Below are 5,462 nucleotides of genomic sequence, written 5' to 3'. Positions count from 1 at the left end.
ACTCTTGAAATCACATACGAAGGCACTAGTAGAGTTAAAGATTCAAAGATTAATATTTTGATGCATGATTTTGAATTATTTCGAATAAAGCCAAGTGAAACTATCATTGACATGTACACCCATTTTTCAGATGTCATTAATAGTTTAAAATCTCTTGGTAAAAGTTTTTCAAATTTTAAACTTGTGAATAATGTTTTATGTTCTCTTTCTAAAAATCAGGAATCAAAAGTAACTATCATACAAGAGGTAAAGACTTAAATAATATACCACTGAAAGAATTTATTGGGTCTTTAATGACCTATAAAATGACTTATATGACACTTGACAAACTTGAGAACAACATTTCAAAGAACATGAAGGATTTGACACTTAGAACAAATGAAGACCACTTGAGCGAAAACTCAAGTGATGATGACTTTGAACTCTTAACTATAAAGCTTAAAAAATTTATAAAATAAGAATCAAAGAATAAAAATGAACCTAAAAAAAAGAAGCTACAAAAGAAGAAGAAAACATTCAAGGTGGCTTGGGATGAATCGAGTTCATCCGAAAATGAAGAAAAAACCAACAAAGGCGATGTGGTAAACTATGCCTTAATGGCTTTCGACAACGAGGTAACCAAAACCCCTTTGCTTTATTTTAAAATTACTTAATACATTTCATGAGTTATTTTTAAATCAGTTTAGAAAAATTATATATAAATTATTAATAAAAATAAAAAATAAAAAAATTGGGATCATGCTGATAATTTTGAAAATGATAATGACAATTGAATGTTTTATGAAAATACAATAAAATGTCATATTTAAATATAATAATTAATCCTATGTATGTTTTTCTAAAAAAATAATGTGTATCTAAATTGATGATTTTTTATTTTGATTGAAAATGCTTTATGAAATCATGTTTGTTGATTATACTTAATGAATTTATATTTTGAAATTATGCATGATGATTATTATTGTGATTAATGGCTTATCGATCTTTGCCATAATGAAAGTTCTTTTTCATTTTTAAACATTGATGCATGTTTTGATTTGACATAAAAAATTTTGGGCATGCTTGTAAGAAAGTAAACTGCATAAATTGAGACAACTAAAAAGGGAATGCATTTTCAAAATTTCTCTATCACTCTCTTATCGATTTTTTAAAAAGAGATTAATGAATCTATTTATATTTTGAATTTCTGAAAGTGATTTTGATTATTTGAATTTGAATAAGTTTTTACCTATATCGTAATTTTGATTCCTTGGAATTATAGGTTGAAATCTTTTATGAATCAAGATGTCTTATTATGTGTTCTCATATCATTTAAGAGAAGATTTTTTTTATGAATCATGATTTTTTGAGTTATAACTTGAGATCTTTCATTAATATATAAATCATGATCTTGACAACTTGAGATTCTCATGAATCAAGATTGTTTAATATGTTTCTTTTTTTTTTTGCTATCTAAAAGAATCATAATTTATCTCTTGATATTCATAATTTATCTTTATGAATTGTATACCTCATCACCAAGTTAATTTTTCTCGATATATTTCATGTGATAATTTGAAAATAATGTAATGGGAAAAGTTTTGCACATTAAGGGAGATAGTTTTGCTAGCTTGGATAAATTGGTGTAAAACTTACTTAATATGCTTTCAAACACTTGCATTGTTGAATGATTCTCCTTTTTGCCTATGACAAAGGGGGAGAAAATAAATGATGCATGTTTGGTACTAACAATCATGAAGCAATAAATGCTTAAAAAAATTAATTTAATGTTTGGTATCATAAATGCTTTAGTATCATGCATAAGAGAAATGATGAATGTTTGGTATCATGATCAAAATGTTGATTTAATACATAAAGTGATAAATGCTTAAAAATTTTAATTTCTTAATATCATGTATGATATGCTCATAGTGGTGATTGATTTATTTTTGGTATCATACATGAAGCAATGATGAAAAGTAATGGTTTGAAGTTATACATGCTATATATTGAAAACTTGAAACCATGTTTTAGTATCATGCATACCCAAGTAATATTGATTTAAAAATTTATTGATTTAGTATCATGCCCAACGTGATAATGATGATGACTTGACATTTCTTACTAGAACACTTTATGGGTTAAGATTTATTTTTTTTATCCAAATCATGATCTTGATTTCTTGATATTTGATACATGAGATTTTTTTATGAATCAAGATCTTATTTTTGAACTCCCATGTTTCTTTTTGTTATTTACTAAAAGGGAAAAGAATTATAGCATTGTATTCTTCCCTTCTATTTCATAATGACATAGAGGGAGCAAATCTTGCTAGCTTGCTAGCTTGCTATCTTGCATTCTTTTTCAAAAACTTGCCAGCCTTTATACTTCAAAGAGAAGTAAAACTTGACAATTCGTTATCCTACGAAATGATGAAAATTTACTAAATTGTAAATTTTTGTTGATGACAAAGGGGGAGAAGGTATGATAATGATTTAAATCATGCATGATATGATGCACTTTGATATTTTGAAATTATGATTATATATGCAATACTCATGATTTTAGTATGATGTATTACATATGATGTGAATCATGATTGCTTTGACTTGAATTCAACTTGATTCTATTAATATGACATATTGATAGGGGGAGTTAAAGTTAACTCCATAATTAATTGGTTATCATCATTAAAAAAGGGGAGATTATTGAATCTCAGATTTTAATGATGAAACCAATTGATATTGTTTATGATTTGATCTATATTTTGAGTGACGCAGGAAGTTTCGATCAAGGAGAGACCATTAAAATTAGGAAGAATTATATTGGGCCGGAGTGGAACATGTCAGAAGATTGAACGTCAAGCTGGAGGGCCGGTCGATATATCGGTAAAAGACTTCGGGTCATTAGTTCAGGCATTGGGCTAAGAAGAGTGAAAATTACGCTAAGGAAATTGGAGTTATGGAGGTCAACTGGTCGATTGGGCAATAGGCCGCAAGAGAGGATGATGCGCCGAAGAATTGCACGAAGCATCGATGAACCAATGACATGTCGGACAACATTTGATTCAAGCTTTGTAATAATTTTCTAGATTGAAATAGGTTTTAAGTGTGTAGGATTAACTATGATAGCGATCAAGGCATAAAGCAAAATGAAGTCCCAAAGTCAAGAACGAGATTTCGTTGGGAGTTCGAGAGTTCGTCGGAAGTCCGAACGTTCATCGAAAGTTCTATCGGAATTGACTGAGAAGTCCAGGAGCTTGCCAAAGAAGCTTATCAAAACTCACTAAGAAGATCGTTGTGAAGTCTAGGAGCTTGCCGGGAGTCCGTTGGAACACTACCGAGAGATCATCGGAAGTTCGCCGGAAGTTCACCGAAAGAAACCTAGACTTACCAGACTTTTTTAGCTTAGTATATGCCTTAAAATTCATAGTTAACCATAATTGAGTTCGAATTGGGCCAACTCAATTAGGGGTCAATTGGACCCAAGTTTCGACTATGTTGGGCTAAGTGAAAAGACTCAAACAGTGACCCAATAGGTGGAACCATCGTGGCATAGTCTCCGAGACTGTGTCAGGCGGTAGTACTACCTAGACACAGTCTCCGAGAGACTGTCAGGCGGTGGTACCGCCTAGTGGCAAGGTGCCAAGCTATCACGACCTTAGCTGGTTTTGCCTAAGGCGTGCGGCACCCTCGCGCGTCCGTCCGCAAAGGTTAGCCTCCCCGAAGCCTCCCATTGTCCCTTAGGACCAACAAAAGAGAGAACAGGTTAAAGAGAACGCCTCAATCGGGATCCACAAGCAAACATGTCCGGAAAACACTTCATAGACTATGCAAATTACAAACAGACTTTACAAGCTCTGAACAGTGGCACAACAAAGGGTAAAATGGTCCATTACAGACCGAAAAGCTCTCGCACGTGTCCACATGACACAACCTTTATTTACAAGCCTAAAGAGGCCACCAACCCAACTAACATGGGACTATTTAGCCTTCGGCCGCCCCTCTACCTGCTATACAAGGCATGAACATGCCAAAAGACAACGGACAGACATAAGCATTATATCCAACATCTTGTTTAGAAGTTTGTCCGTTACATTCTCCCCCACTTATCCCTTCGACGTCCTCGTCAAAGCCTTTGTGAACACTGCAACTCTTCGCCTTTGTTGAGTCTTCAATCTTCCGCTCCAGCTGCAATGCGCCTCCTGGCTCCCAGCTGTTCTCCGCTGCTGTTTCTGAGTAGTCGAACCTTTGATCCGCCATGCTGCTTCAACTCGCCAATGACTCTGACTCTGGTGTGGGGTTGGCTGAGTTGTATTGATCCTCGTTGATTCTTGCGAATCCACCAAATGAAGGAAAAGACCATCCTTACTGCGCCAGTCTCTCAAAATTTCCACATGCTGCTTGAACTGGGTGGATGCTTGTTGGAGCTTTAACGAGCATCGCCTCGCAAACTTCTGAAGTTTTGGGTCCTTCCTCCACAAAATCTGCTCATTGACTCTTCTTTCAGTTAGTTGTCACATCCAAGTAGGTTCGCATCACTTCCGCTTTCGATTGACATTTCGTTGGGAAATGAGGCGGACAATCTACTCTCAGTAGCACTGATCACCGTTGGTGAGGATTTGACAACTATTGTCTTCCATTATCTTCGAAGGGTCTTTGAACTTGTGCAGCGCTCCTCTGCTGGATAGATAAGAGAATTGGGGTACTCGGTTTCGCCCATTCTCTTAAGAGTTGAGAAGGCAAAAGTTACTTGACTTCGCCCGCCTCCTCGAGGTTGTACTTCATGCATCGAGCTGGTTACTGGCCTTCTCCTGCTCTTTGCTCACACTTCTGAAGCACTTGAAGTGTTTACACTCCTTGCGTTGAGTTAGCTACTATGATTCACCTTCTCAATGCCATCGAACTTCTGGAATGCGGGAAGTTTTCACCCCAACTTGGAGTAATTCTCTGATAGATGAGGTCACATCTGGGATTGTACCGTCTTCTCCATCAACCCTACCGCCTACTCTACTGAGTAACAAAGGTACAGCACCATATACTGCCTGCTTCGTTCCTTGGTCGTGCACTCTTGCATGACCCGAAGTCCTTCACTTACGGCTATCTTGATGAGAAACTTGTTGACACCGGTCTTACGAAGTTTCTTGGCCTCTGCCCTTCAGCCTTGTCTCGGTACTTGGAGATTGCCTCTGCATGCTCCACCTCCTCGGCCCCTTTCACGACCAAGTGCTCTCCCTCCGTGAGAGTAAGGGATCAATGACTTGCACGGAAGTCCCGCCTCTGCGGTACCATGGCGCTGCCATGCCCATGGCCCTACTATCCGTCGCCTCGCCTCTGTATCCCTTTTCTTCACAATCAGTAGAGATGTCTCCGTGGCACTCCTCTGAGTCCACCTCCATTCTAACTGATGCTTGATTTTAGGTAGCTAAGTCCCTTTGGACTCGTCGTCGCTTCCTCGCCCCTTTCGACCCCCTGCTTCAATAC

This window comes from Musa acuminata, chromosome BXJ3-10 (assembly GCF_036884655.1).
Source record: "Musa acuminata AAA Group cultivar baxijiao chromosome BXJ3-10, Cavendish_Baxijiao_AAA, whole genome shotgun sequence".
Taxonomy (NCBI): Eukaryota; Viridiplantae; Streptophyta; class Magnoliopsida; order Zingiberales; family Musaceae; genus Musa; species Musa acuminata.
Note: the sequence above shows the minus strand (reverse complement) of the source record.